Source organism: Urocitellus parryii, unplaced genomic scaffold (assembly GCF_045843805.1).
Source record: "Urocitellus parryii isolate mUroPar1 unplaced genomic scaffold, mUroPar1.hap1 Scaffold_48, whole genome shotgun sequence".
NCBI lineage: Eukaryota > Metazoa > Chordata > Mammalia > Rodentia > Sciuridae > Urocitellus > Urocitellus parryii.
Genome location: NW_027554049.1, coordinates 4,388,148 through 4,402,825, shown reverse-complemented (window position 1 = coordinate 4,402,825; position 14,678 = coordinate 4,388,148). Strand labels below are relative to the sequence as shown.

At 35.1% G+C, this 14,678-nt stretch overlaps 1 non-coding gene across 1 annotated transcript; it reads left to right on the top strand.

Annotated features, from left to right (window-relative positions):
• The first annotated feature begins 1,711 nt into the window (after window positions 1–1,711).
• Window positions 1,712–1,818, top strand: LOC144252607 (U6 spliceosomal RNA). Its single transcript, XR_013343030.1, has one exon. It is a non-coding gene; the product is annotated as a U6 spliceosomal RNA (small nuclear RNA).
• The last annotated feature ends 12,860 nt before the right edge of the window (window positions 1,819–14,678 follow it).

The following is a 14,678-nucleotide window of genomic DNA, read 5'->3' as shown; positions in this document are numbered from 1 at the left end:
TCTAATTGACATTTATAGAAAACTCCATCCAACAACAAAAGAATCTATATTCTTCTCAAGTTAATATGGAATATTAACAAAGACAACATTCTGTGCCATAAAACACATCTTCACAAATTTAATAGAATAGATATCATAGAAAGTATGTTTTTATTTGTTTGTTTGTTTATTAGTTTTTGGTGCCAGGGTTTGAATCCAGGGGCACTTAATCACTGAGCCACATCCCAAACCCTTTTAATTTTTATTTTGAGACAGGGTATTGGTAAATTTCTCAGAAGCTCAATAAATTGCTGAAGCTGGCTTTGACCCTGTGATCCTCCTGACTCAGCCTCTGAACCCACTGGTATTATAGGCGTACACTACCACACTGGGCTACAAGTATGTTTTTAGACTATAAGGGAACTAAACTGCAAATGAACAACAGATAAATAGCTAGAAAACAAATTGGAGATTAAATAACATTTCTAAATTATACATGTGTCAAAGAGGTCTTGAGAAATTTTTAAATATAACATCAAATTTGGTGGAATACAGAAAAATCAATATGTGGGAATTTATGTTATTTAATACATAAACTAGAAATGGAAAATATCTAAAATAAGTAAGCTTTTACCTTAAGAAATTAGAAAAAGGAAAGCAATTGAAGCTAAGACAAGCACTTTAAAACAAAAGTCAGCCTAATAAAATAACAACTACAGCAGAAATCAGTGACAACTCAGGAAATAAATAGACAAATCAATGAAACCAAAATTGGTTCTTTAAAAAGATTTAAAAAAAAGGTATACACCTTCAGCCAGAACATATAAGAAAATTCAGGGGTGAGCCACAAATGAAATTCCTAAGGTTCTTCTGGCAAAATGAAGACAATCCCAAATAGCTATTTAGAAAGATAAGAAGCAGTGAAGGTGAATGAGATTTAAATGGAAGGATATTTATGTTAGCTATACAAAATAATAAAACTAATGTGTTGTGAGATTTAAAATATATGCAGAACCAACGTGCGTGACAATAGTTGTTAAATGATGAGAGGCGGATTAGGGGTTCAAATGTTCTAGAATCTGGCATTATAGAGGAATTGACAAAACCCCTAATTTTATTAAATGCTTTAAATCACACATCTGTTTTCTAAAGTAATGATCTTTAAATTAACCACTAAAAAAAAACTAGAAAAAAGTATACATTTTCCAATTAAATATAGAAATATAAAATAATTTCAAATATCTTTTAATTCAAAAAAGACAAGAATGAATAGAATAATGAATGTAAAGACATCAGTCATATGTAAAGTAAATTGAAAGACTGTTGCTATTATCCCAAATATATCAATAATTAAATTTAAGTCAAATGGATATTTCAAGAAAAGAATAAGATATCAGGCTCAATTTTTAAATGATATGGTAATTAGAATACATACATCATAAATACTGTGATGCATAATATTTGAAAGTAAACAGATGAGAGCATCACCACAGTCACTGGGATATGTTTGATAATGAAAGACATAATCCATCAGATGGACATAAAAATCCTAAATCTATGTGCACGCAATTACACATTTGAAAATACATTCAACAAAACTGACATAACTAAATGTTTACATTAACGAATCTACAATTATGCCATGAGATTTTAATGCACCTCCTTTAATAGCTAATAGAATAACAGAATGAGACTTCCTTCTCAATTTGGCTTCTATCAAAAGATAAAATTTGTGCTCACTTCAGCAGCACATGTACTAAAATTGGAATGATACAGAGAAGATTATCATGGCCTCTCTGCAAGGATGACACACAAATTCATGAAGCATTCTATATTTAAAGAAAATTTTTAAAATAAAAGATAAAATTTGAAATCTAAATGAGAAGAATTTTTCTAATTTTGGGGGAAGTGGGGGTACTAGTGACTGAACCCAGGAGTGCTTAACCACTGAGCTACTTCCCTAGTTCTTTTTATTTACTGTATTTAATTAATTATTTATTTATTTACTTACTTATTTGGTACTGGGGATTGAACTCAGGGGCATTCAACCACTGAGCCACACCCCCAGCCCTATTTTGGATTTTATTTAGAGACAGGGTTTCACTGAGTTGCTTAGCCCCTTGCTTTTGCTGAGCCTGGCTTTGAACTTGAATTATCCTGCTTCAGCTGCCTAAATTGCTGGGATCACAGTTGTAGGCTACCATACCTAGAAGAAGAGTTTTTCTAAATGACAAGTAATTCTGTAATTTCCTGTCTTCTGGACCTTTCGAAACATACACCATGTCAGATCTTTCTCTTGAAACCCACAGGGCTCTGTGATTGGAGATCCCATCTCCCAGACTCACTTCTAACAGGGTATCTGATATGTCTAGGAGGAAATTTCCCAATAAAATGAAGTAATGAATTTGAAGAGAAAAACCACTTGCCGAGACAAGAATATACCTATAATAAAATGGTCTTTCTGAAACATAAGGATTAGAACAAACAAGTCAAAAATATAAATAAATCTAGTAGAACAAACTAAGCCATCTCAAATAATACACAAGATCTTTTTAATGCAAATTAGAGTAGGAACACATTAAAAGAAATAAACAATTGAAAAATAAGATAATTGCTAGAAGGGTCATGGTAGTTAGGTAAGAGTTGAATTGAAATATATAACTGAGGGATGAATTAGAAAATGGAAGAAACACGTGAGTAACTACCCAAAAGGGAGAAGTAAAAGACATAGTAATTATTAAATTTAAGACAACAAAAGCAAAATAAAAATGTGTACAGATAATAGAACCCTAGGAAGGACAGTATAATAGAAAACAAGAGGAAAAATATTTAAAGAATGATGAGGAATCCTTTCCAATAATAAATGAAACACATCTTTATTCTTTTAGTCCATTATACCAAACATACTAGGTGGCTTATAAACTGGCTTATAAACAACACAGAGTTATTTCTCATGGTCCTGGAAGCTGGAATTCCAAGATCAATATGTCAGTAGATTTGGTGTCTGGTGAGGCTTGAGCCTCATGCATGGTCCCTTCTCCAAGCAATCTCACATAGTAGAAAAGGGGCACACATCTCCCTTGGGCCTCTCTCATAAGAGCACTAGTCTCACTCAACAGACCTCTGTCCTTGCAGCCTCAGCATCTCTAAATACTGTCCCACTGAGGACTGGTTTTCAACATAAGAATTTTGAGAAGACACAAACATTCAGACCACAGCAAAACATTCTTTCTATAAGAACTCAGAGATTGTTAAAAGAGGAAGTATTAGTGAAAAAGTCATAAAACTCTAATTTCCTTGTTTCTAAAATCTGTTCAAGTTGTTTTTCAAAATCAGGTGTAAAACCCTAAGATCTGCCAGGTGTGGTGGTGCATGCCTGTAATCCCAGCAGCTCGGGAGGCTGAGACAGGAGGATTGAGAAAGTTCAAAGCCAGCCTCAGCAAAAAGTGAGGTGTTCAGTAACTCAGTGAGACCTGTGTCTAAATAAAATACAAAAAATAGGGCTGGGGATATGGCTCAGTGATCAAGTGACCTTGAGTTCAATCCTCAGTACCACCTCAAAAAAAAAAAAAAAAAAAAGACCTGATCCAAAATGACTTTGAAACCTGATGAAACCAAAAGTCTCTGATGAGTGGACCAGGAAGAACTAGAACAGGGTTTGGTGGAGCTAGATAGAAGCAAGGAATTCTGTCAACAGTGCAGGAAGAATCACAATTATCCAATATTCCCTGCACTGGCTTACTAGGTGCTGACTATTTTATCCCAACTCCTGATTACAAGCAATCAGGTCTCCATTCCCCTTACCCCAGGCCAATTACCTTCCTTCCCAATTAGGAGACCCTGAAGACAATTTTGGCCACGCCTCTTCTCTCCTTGCCAGTCAACCTATAATAAAGTGCTGATATTTTGCAAAAGCTGATGCCTTAGATGCCGTATCCTGGGTTTCTATGTGATTTAGGCACCAAGCACTTGCTATGTAATGTTAGTGGAAGAACACACCGGTAATTAAAGAATCAATCAGAGATAACAGAAATTTCTAAAAGCTTCAAAGGAAGGAGCCAATCAGGAAAAACATTCAGAGCTACACATTTCAACAATATCTCTAGAAGCAAGATGAAGATAAAATATCTTGAAAATATTAAAAGAAAAAATTTGAACATGGATGGAGATTCACCCAAACTCATTCAAATACTAGAAGATGATTTTTTAAAAGTCCCCAGAAATTCAAAACCTTGCCTTTTTTAAGAAAAGACTCACATTAAAAATAGTTTTGGAAACTATTTTAAATAGCACTTTAAAGTATAACATTTAATAACTCTGAGATGCAAAAAATAATAATAATAAATATGAGATGCTACAAAAGACATATAAGAACAAATTAAATACATCATTGAAGTTTGCTATTTAAAAAAAAATAGGGCTGGGGATATGGCTCAAGCGGTAGTGGGCTGGCCTGGCATGCATCCGGCCAGGGTTTGATCCTCAGCACCACATACAAACAAAGATGTTGTATCTGCCAAAAACTAAAAAAATAAATATTAAAATTTCTCTCTCTCTCTCTCTCTCTCTCTCTCTCTCTCTCTCTCTCTCTTTCTCTCTCATTAAAAAAAAAACACATAGTGACGACTTGAGAAAAGACTATATATCCCCATTAAAATCTAGATAACAACAAATGAAAAAGGAGGGAAGATGTGGCAAAAAAATGAGAAAGTAAAATGAATAAGATATTTTGTTAAAGATGAGATTTAGATGACATTTAAAAAGAAGTCAAATAAGATTTAAAGCAGACAAGGAAAACAGAATAATATAATAAACTGGAATCTTAAAATTAGATACATATCAAGAACTCAATTACTATAAAATTATATAACTTCACTATTGGTATGTTTCACTAGTAGAAATGCATCTTAAGAATCTTAAAAACAAATTTCCAATGATAAACTAGAAAATCTGATCAGCCCTACATCTGTTTAAAGAATTGAATTCATAAGTAAATCAGCTATCATAAAATGACTCCATCCCAGATGGTAAATTCTAACCAACATTTCATAAGAAACAATATCAATCCTACATAAAATCTTGCAGAAAATAGAGGAAGAACACTTCTATCCATGTTTTTGTGCCGAGTTATTTAACGAGAAAGCATTAACCTGATACCCAAACCAGTAAATATGTACTACAGAATATAAAGAAAAGAACAGACCAATTGCCTTGATTAATAGTTAAAGGACACTTACCATAAACAATGTTTTAGATCATCTCTTTTTTTAAGTACCTGGGAGATGTGATATCTTGAAGGCAATGTACCATTGTAGACTTTGGGAGGTAGAGGGCGACTGTGAAAATGGGTGATGAGAAAGACCAATCAATGTGATTTCGGTAAAGGGCAAATGTGGAAGTGTGTGATCAGGAAACTGATACCCTTAAAACTTTTGTTATCCCTGATATGCTAATTCTGTAACCCTAAACTGAAATACTAATAATATTACACAAGTATCTGCACTGTTGCCTGAATGGGCTTTACAGAGTCTTTGGAAAGGAGATCCATCTTCTAGGACTCAGCTCTGCTCTGTTTTTTCCATAGCTTGCAAATATATTTTATTTACTTTTCAGTTGCACTAAATCATTTTTACGGAGAGACTTAAAAAGCATAGAGATAATGCCATAAAGATATCTCCATTATAATCTTATCTTGAAATACTTAATGTAGTTAATAGTTTATTTAGGCTTGAGGATTCTGTTCCCCAGCTGACTCGTCATTTACCTAATCATGTTGTTAGAATATTGTAGCATCTGCTTCCAATAAAAATTTCATGCAAAGTACTTCCATCATAATTCCTTATGGACCAAGGAGGGAGACTTTACCAAGTTAAAAAAAGAAAAAAAATAGGTTGTTTACTGTTTGTATGCTTGCCTGCTAATAAATATTTAATTGTGGCAGAATTTCCTGAAAATTGCTTTTATTATATCATAAAATCTAGCAGAAAGATTTTGGGGGGTGGGGTCTTTAAAGTGCTCAAGTCCCTCAGATTGTTGAAAAATGTCATAATTATAGATGCCAAACTGGCTTGGATTGGCTGGGTTGACAGTGACATCTTAAAATGAGAAGTAAGAAGGAATCTTCTTACTGCTTTCTTTTTTCTCCTTTGTCTTAATATTGCACAAGCATTCAAAATGCATGCTCATAAATGTTCCAGTGTATTTAATCCTCATTAAGTAGGTTCTTAATGATTTTTCCAGCTGTAAACAACCGTCTAAAAATGAATATAGCATTTTGAAAATTCATCACAGCAGCCCCTCTTACTGGAATGATACAGTGGCCAAAAGATGTCTCAATATTTTAAAATAATTTAATTGAAATTTTAAAATATTTAAGCATTAATAGAACCAATTTTAAAATGCTGATTAATTACAGCAATTATTTTTCCAGTACCATTTGTGTAATCATCTGTTCAATCAAGCAAAAATCATGAAAGTTTGGTCCATAAAACACATACCATATCTTTTTCTTCTTTGCAACCGTAACCTTAGCAGCCAGCAGAAGTTCCTTGGGGGTTTTAAAAACATCAATCAATTCCACAGCTGGAGAGAGAGTATTTTCTTATCGAACAATTTTAGCTAAAAGAAGAATAAGCTTTGTCATTTTTGAAAGCACACAACCAGTTAAATTTAAGAAATTGCAAGAAACAGCTTTTCACTCACAACTGGCTTGATTTGAACTGAAAGAGAGAGAGAGAGGTAAAGTAATCACTGACCTAAGTTCTTCACATCCTAGTTATACTCTGGACAAGAGTTAACTGTGGTGATGGTTACCAGGCAGGCTGGGCCCACGGATGGCTGTCTGTCCAGCCCTGAAAAAAAACCATTGATATGAAATGCCAAGACAAAAGCATTTTACTCCGTATGTTTCTCTTTGGGTTGCAAGGTCTTAGTCTCAAGTCCTTTGATTTCACTTACCTTTCCCTTGAAGTTTTTACTCCTAAACATAATAAACACATACTCGTATTGTCAAGCAACCGCCATTACAACTTTATCTTGAAATACTTATTATAGTTGTTATTATTAGTTCATTTAGGCAGAACACAGTAGTCTATTAATTGCATCTTCTTTGCATTTAAAAGGAAAACATAATTTTTCAAAAGAGATAATTATTTGACATATCTACTAAAGCTTGGTTCATGGAAATTTGTTTTTACCAGTATTTGAAATGGGATCATTTCTTTCCCTATGTAACTGTCACAATATTTTGATGAATATGCAAAAGAATCAAGGGATACTTTAGTCAATTAAGATAAATGTAAAAATGTACTATTGAATAAAGCTCATTCATTTTTATTGGTTCATACATCTGAAAGAAAACTACCATGCTATACAACAATTGAGCTATTGCTCTTTCAAAAGTTAATATATCTGCATGCAAAAATGCATTCATTCGTGGCTGAAATGAAATAATAATTTGGTAATTAACATTTAATTTCACCCAAAGAGGTGTTTTAAATAAACAATAGAGATTTCCCTCAGAAAACCTATCAAACTTGGAAGCAAAGAATAATGTTTTTTTCTTTTGTAATTTTTAGCTGGTGAGTCTGAAAAAGGGGGAGGAGGGCCATCAATTATAAAGACAGATTAATGCTAACAAAATCATTCAAAACTTTCATTTTTATTTTTGTTGTATATGTATAAAAATGCATGACTAATAGGACTCAAATGTACTTTGAAAAGACAATTTGGGGCCTCCCATTCATTATTATATCTACTTGCTCTTATTGTTTATCTTGTGCTATTTGTTCTGATTCTGTAATTTTCATTGTATAAATCTTTCACCTCTTTTGTTAGGTTGATTCCCAAGTATTTTATTTTTTGGGGGGATATTGTGAATGGAGTAGTTGTCCTCATTTCCGTTTCAGAGGGTTTGTCGCTGATATACAGGAATGCCTTTGATTTATGCGTGTTGATCTTATATCCTGCCACTTTGCTGAATTCATTTATTAGCTCTAATAGCTTCTTTGTAGACCCTTTTGGGTCTGCTAGGTATAGAATCATATCATCTGCAAATAGTGATAATTTAAGTTCTTCTTTTCCTATTTTTATGCCTTTAATTTCTTTCATCTGTCTAATTACTCTGGCCAGTGTTTCGAGGACTATGTTAAACAGAAGTGGTGAGAGAGGGCATCCCTGTCTTGTACCAGATCTTAGAGGGAATGCCTTCAATTTTTCTCCATTCAGAATGATGCTGGCCTGTGGCTTATCATAGATTGCTTTTACAATGTTGAGATATGATCCTGTTATCCCTAATTTTTCTAGCGTTTTGAACATAAAGGGATGCTGTACTTTGTCGAATGCTTTTTCTGCATCTATTGAGATGATCATATGGTTCTTATTTTTAAGTCTATTGATGTGGTGAATAACATTTATTGATTTCCGTATATTAAACCAGCCTTGCATCCCAGGGATGAATCCTACTTGATCATGATGTATATTTTTTTTGATATGTATTTGAATCCGATTCGCCAGAATTTTATTGAGGATTTTTGCGTCAAGGTTCATTAGAGATATTGGTCTGTAGTTTTCCTTCTTTGAAGTGTCTTTGTCTGGTTTCGGAATCAGGGTGATGTTGGCCTCGTAGAATGAATTTGGAAGTTCTCCCTCTTTTTCTATTTCCTGAAATAGCTTGAAAAGTATTGGTGTTAGTTCCTCTTTAAAGGTTTTGTAAAACTCTGCTGTATACCCATCCGGTCCTGGGCTTTTCTTAGTTGGTAGTCTTTTGATGGTTTCTTCTATTTCCTCTATTGTTATTGGTCTGTTTAGGTTGTCTATATCCTCCTGGCTCAATCTGGGCAGATCATAGGACTCAAGGAATTTATCTATGCCTTCACTATCTTCTATTTTATTGGAGTATAAGGATTCAAAGTAATTTCTGATTATCTTCTGTATTTCTGAAGTGTCTGTTGTGATATTGCCTTTTTCATCCTGTATGCTAGTAATTTGGGTTCTCTCTCTTCTTCTCTTCGTTAGCATGGCTAAGGGTCTGTCAATTTTATTTATTTTTTCAAAGAACCAGCTTTTAGTTTTGTCAATTTTTTCAATTGTTTCTTTTGTTTCAATTTCATTAATTTCAGCTCTGATTTTAATTATTTCTTGCCTTCTACTTATTTTGCTGTTGTTTTGCTCTTCTTTTTCTAGGATTTTGAGATGAAGTATGAGATCATTTATTTGTTGGTTTTTTCTTTTTTTGAGGAATGAACTCCAAGCAATGAATTTTCCTCTTAGAACTGCTTTCAATGTGTCCCATAGATTCCGATATGTTGTGTCTGTGTTTTCATTTAACTCTAGGAATTTTTTAATTTCCTCTTTGATGTCTTCTAAAACCCATTGATCACTCAGCAACCTATTGTTCATTCTCCAGGTGATGCTTGCTTTTTCCTTTCTTCTTTTATCATTGATTTTCAGTTTCATTCCATTATGATCAGATAAGATGCATGGTATTATCTCTACCCCTTTGTATTGTCTAAGAGTTGCCCTGTGACATAGTATATGGTCTATTTTTGAGAAGTTTCCATGTGCTGCTGAGAAAAAAGTGTAGCTACTTGATGTTGGGTGGTATAGTCTATATATGTCAATTAAGTCTAGGTTGTTAATTGTGTTATTGAGTTCTATAGTTTCCTTATTTAACTTTTGTTTGGAAGATCTGTCCAGTGGTGAGAGAGGTGTGTTGAAGTCTCCCATGATTATTGTATGGTGGTCTATTAGACTCTTGAACTTGAGAAGAGTTTGCTTGATGAACACAGCTGCACCATTATTTGGGGCATATATATTTATGATCGTTATGTCTTGTTGGTGTATGGTTCCCTTGAGCAGTATGAAGTGTCCTTCTATATCCCTTTTGATTAGCTTTGGCTTGAAATCTATTTTATTAGATATGAGTATGGACACTCCTGCTTGATTCCAGGGTCCATATGACTGATATAATTTTTCCCAACCTTTCACCTTCAGTCTATGTATATCTTTTCCTATCAAATGCGTCTCCTGTAGACAGCATATTGTTGGGTCTTGTTTTTTGATCCATTCTACTAGCTGTGTCTCTTAATTGGTGAGTTTAAGCCATTAACATTTAGGGTTATTATTGAGATATGGTTTGTTCTTCTATCCATATTTGTTTATTGATGTTACTAAACCTGATTTGTTATCCTCTTTGACTACTTTCCCCCCTTTACTGTCCTACCTCCCATTGTTGGTTTTCAATGTTATTTTCCATTTCCTCTTCCTGTAATATTTTGCCAAGGATTTTTTGAAGAGATGGTTTTCTAGCTGCGAATTCTTTTAACTTTTGTTTATCGTGGAAGGTTTTAATTTCATCTTCTAACCTGAAGCTTAATTTCTCCGGATACAAGATTCTTGGTTGGAGCCCATTGTCTTTCAGTGTTTGAAATATGTTATTCCAGGATCTTCTAGCTTTCAGAGTCTGTGTTGAGAGATCAGCTGTTATCCTGATTGGTTTACCCCTAAATGTAATCTGCTTTCTTTCTCTTGCAGCTTTTAAAATTCTCTCCTTATTCTGTATGTTGGACATCTTCATTATAATGTGTCTAGGTGTGGATCTCTTATGATTTTGCACATTCGGCGTCCTGTAGGCTTCTAGGATTTGGGATTCTGTCTCATTCTTCAATTCTGGGAAGTTTTCTCGTATTATTTCACTGAATAGACTGTTTATTCCTTTGGAATGGAGCTCTGTGCTTTCCTGTATCCCAATGACTCTTAAATTTGGTCTTTTGATATTGTCCCATAATTCTTGGATGTTCTGCTCATGGTTTCTTAGCAGACTTGCTGAGCTGTCTATGTTCTTTTCCAGTTGAAATACTTTGTCTTCATTGTCTGATGTTCTCTCTTCTAAGTGATCTACTCTGCTGGTAGTATTCTCAATTGAGTTTTTAAGTTGGTTTATTGTTTCCTGCATTTCTAGAATTTCTATTTGTTTGTTTTTTATTACCTCTATCTCCCTGTGAAATTGATCTTTTACTTCCTGGATTTGTTTGTCAATGTGATCTTTCATTGTCTGATTTTGCTGTCTCATGTCTTCCTTGAGACTCCAGATCATCTGAAGCATATATATCCTGAACTCTTTATCTGATATTCCATCTGTTGCAGCTATTACCTCTTCTAAAGTTGAGTTGACCTGCATTGCTTGTGGTCCTTTCTTTCCTTGTCTTTTCATACTGCTTGCGTTTCTTTCTGCTTGGTGCAACTGTTGTGTTTTTGAAATTTACCCCCTATTTATTTATGTTGCTCTTGTATAGTTGAAAAGTCTCCCTTGCAGGTGCGGGCGGCGGCTGTGCCCCTACTCCAATTGAGGTGACGTGTCTACCACGCTGGCGTCTCTCTGGGCCTGTTCCGGGAGTGGAAGGCGGCTCTGCTCTGTCCCATTCCAATTGGGGTGTCGTGACTACCATGCTGGCAGGTCGCTGGGCCTGTTCCGGGCGTAGGCGGTGGGCTTGGCTGGCGGGATTCCACCTAATGGCAGTCCCTAACCTCCCTGCTTGCTAATAATGGCTTCTCTGAGGCGCCACGCCTTCTGTAGCTGCGGGGCAGGCCGTGCGAATCAGTTGGCCTGGATCTCCCGGGTCCTGCTGCTGGCTGTTTTGATGTTGCAAGCTGTTGGAGAGTGGTGGTGTATCCTTCAGCTTTCCCGGATGGTGGCCGCTGACTGCCTGGATGGAGTGTCCGCTGTTTTGATGTTGCACTCTGAAGGAGAGAGGCGGTGTATCCTTCAGCTTTACCGGATGGTGGCCGCTGACTGCCTCGGTGGAGTGTCCGCTGTGGGGGATGGGACTGTACCGCTTCCTTCCCCTTCTGAGATCCCAGCTCGGCCCAAGGGTCCGTGTGGGCTTGGCTGGTGGGATTCCACCTAATGGCAGTCCCTAACCTCTCTGCTTTCTAATTAATGGCTTCACTGAGGCGCCACGCCTTCTGTAGCCGCAGGGCAGGCTGCGCGAATCAGTTGGCCTGGATCTCCCTGGTCCTGCTGCAGTTGGGATCCCTGGCACTCTATCACTTTGATTTTTTCTGCTTGCCCCTCCCCCAGTGCTGGCTAGCCAGGTTTCCTTTTGGCTGCTACTGGGAGGAGGGGTTGGAGGTCAGGTGTCTCTAGTTTCCCCCTAGTCTTTATGGAGGCTCAGCTTGATACTCCCTCTCCCGGCAAGCCTAGGAGAGATTTTATGCGAATTCCCGCTGTCTGGGGGGTGAGCTGAATGACACCAACCTGTTTTGATGTTGAACTCTGAAGGAGAGTGGCTGTGTATCCTTCAGCTTTACCGGATGGTGGCCGCTGACTGCCTCGGTGGAGTGTCCGCTGTGGGGGATGGGACTGTACCGCTTCCTTCCCCTTCTGAGATCCCGTGCTCGGCCCAAGGGTCCGTGTGGGCTTGGCTGGAGGGATTCCACCTAATGGCCTATTTATAGCTTTATATCCTTACTAAGTTAATTTGCTTATATTATCAGCCATTCAAATGCACTACAGTCATCAAGTGTATTTAGTAATTTTGTCTATCTTATTTTAGTTCTGCCATTTTTCTTTTACATCTTTCAAGTCATAAAAGTAGAATTGTCACATTATTGGCAGATTAAAACTCTTGGCATAGTAAATTCTACTTCTTTATCTGTAGTAATTTTTCTTACATTAACATCTACTTTTTGTTCAGCTTCATTTAAATTAAAGGCTTCAAATTATAGCTTCTATTCATGTTTTACTACTATATAAGTTTAAAACATATTTTAGCTTCATGGCTGATTTTCTAATCCTGATAATTTTTTGTCATGTAATTGCAACATTTAAAAGACTATAATCTCTTAGAGATAATTCACTAGGCTGAATACTTGTATTTGTGTACTTTCCTTTGATGTGTTTTATTTCAATATTTTTGAAGCTAAAAACAAAATAAATTAGAAATTTATTGTGTTTAAATGGTATAACTTTTTTAAAAAATTCAAATCTCCCAGTACACAGGGTCCTAAAAAGAAACAGAACTAATAGAATGTGTGTGCATTTAGAGGAAAAATATTTACCTTAAGGAATTTACTTATATTACTATGGAGGTTGTGAAGTCCAAAATCTATAGATTGGATCTACAGGGTAGAGATCCAGGACCAAGACTGCAGTTCAAGTCTCAGAGATACCTACTGACAGAACTCCTTGCGAGACTGGAGGGCTGGGGCTGCAGGGGGCTTCTATCCAGATTTTGAATGGAATAACTGATGCTCACCCATATAAAGCAGGTAAATTTACTTAATTCAAAGAGCAACAATTTAACTGTGAATCTCCAAAACATTCTCAGAGAAACAGCCAAAATAAGATTTGGACACAAATTTAGATAAGGTAACCTAAAAAAATTAACAGACACATTAATCACTACACTCTTTTTCTGAAGTATATTCATATAAAATTCAAATATTCAACAGAATATAATTATTCAAGCATATAAATGTCTATGATAACCAAACTTGATAAATATAATAAATATCCATGAAGTCAAAAAGTGAGCCATAAAGTACTGAAAGATATTGCTTTTATATTTTAAATTTCATTTCTGTGGCACCTTTTTCTCATCAATTTCTTTCAATAGCCTTACATGGACCAACAAAACTTTACATTCAGGCTTGGCTAACAGAGAGCTGTTAAGTGAGAGGAATATAATTTCAGGGAATTTTATTTCCCATATTTAATAACCACAGTATTTAACATCATGTTACCAATTTTAATTTGAAATACAGAAAAATTTCATCCTTAGAAAAGTAAATGTTTAGCCCAATGTATAATTGTGTAATGGTTTCATGACTCCATGTTCTAAAGTGCTTAGGTTAGATTGTCCAAATTCCTTCCTGAGAATAATTCACCAGTTTTTTTTTTTTTTTTTTTTTTTTTTTTTTTTTTTTTTTTTTTTTTTTTTTTTAAGGATAGCTAGTCTTTGGAAGCACATATAATATAGAAGGCTTTTTCTTTTTTTCTTTCCCTTTTCTTTTTGATAATTCTTTTGCAAAAGGGGTATTCTTAGTAATAGTTTTCCCACAAGTTGATTAGAATTCTAGGCATTTGCCTTTTGGTTCAGTTTAACACATTTGTCAGATGGAACCTTAAATCATACAGTAAACTGTGAAGGCTAAATTCCTTTGTAATGGCATTGTTTCAAGATTTATTATGCTGATTAATCCAAAGCTCAAAATGATTTCTTGTTTATCTTTAAGGCTCCATTCAACTGAGAAGACACAGTAGGTCAATTGTTCTCATCAGTTAGAGGGTGATTTTCCTCTTAAAGTCAGTTCTTAGTTCTATTAGTCTTTTTTTCTTTGATTTTTAAAATATGTTTTGCATGTTTATAAAGTCCAAGTTGTATGGTTTGCGTACAAATGAAATTGATGTATCACAGTGAGGAGTATATTAATGAAATTTTGAAACACTTACTTGAGAGATATAAAGACGTGATTTGTTTCTTACAGATTCACAGGTAAATTCTGTAATTTCATGTTTTATTAATTAAGTGGAGAGATTAATGACATTTGTCTTATTTTATGGTCTGCTAGTAAATTAAGAATATAAGTAATTAATGGCTAATTAAAATAATTTAAATTCTAAAACCTAGAAAGTACTCAAAATTACTCCTTGATCTATGATTCACAAAATTCTTTTGCTCTCTCCCCCAAAATTTCAT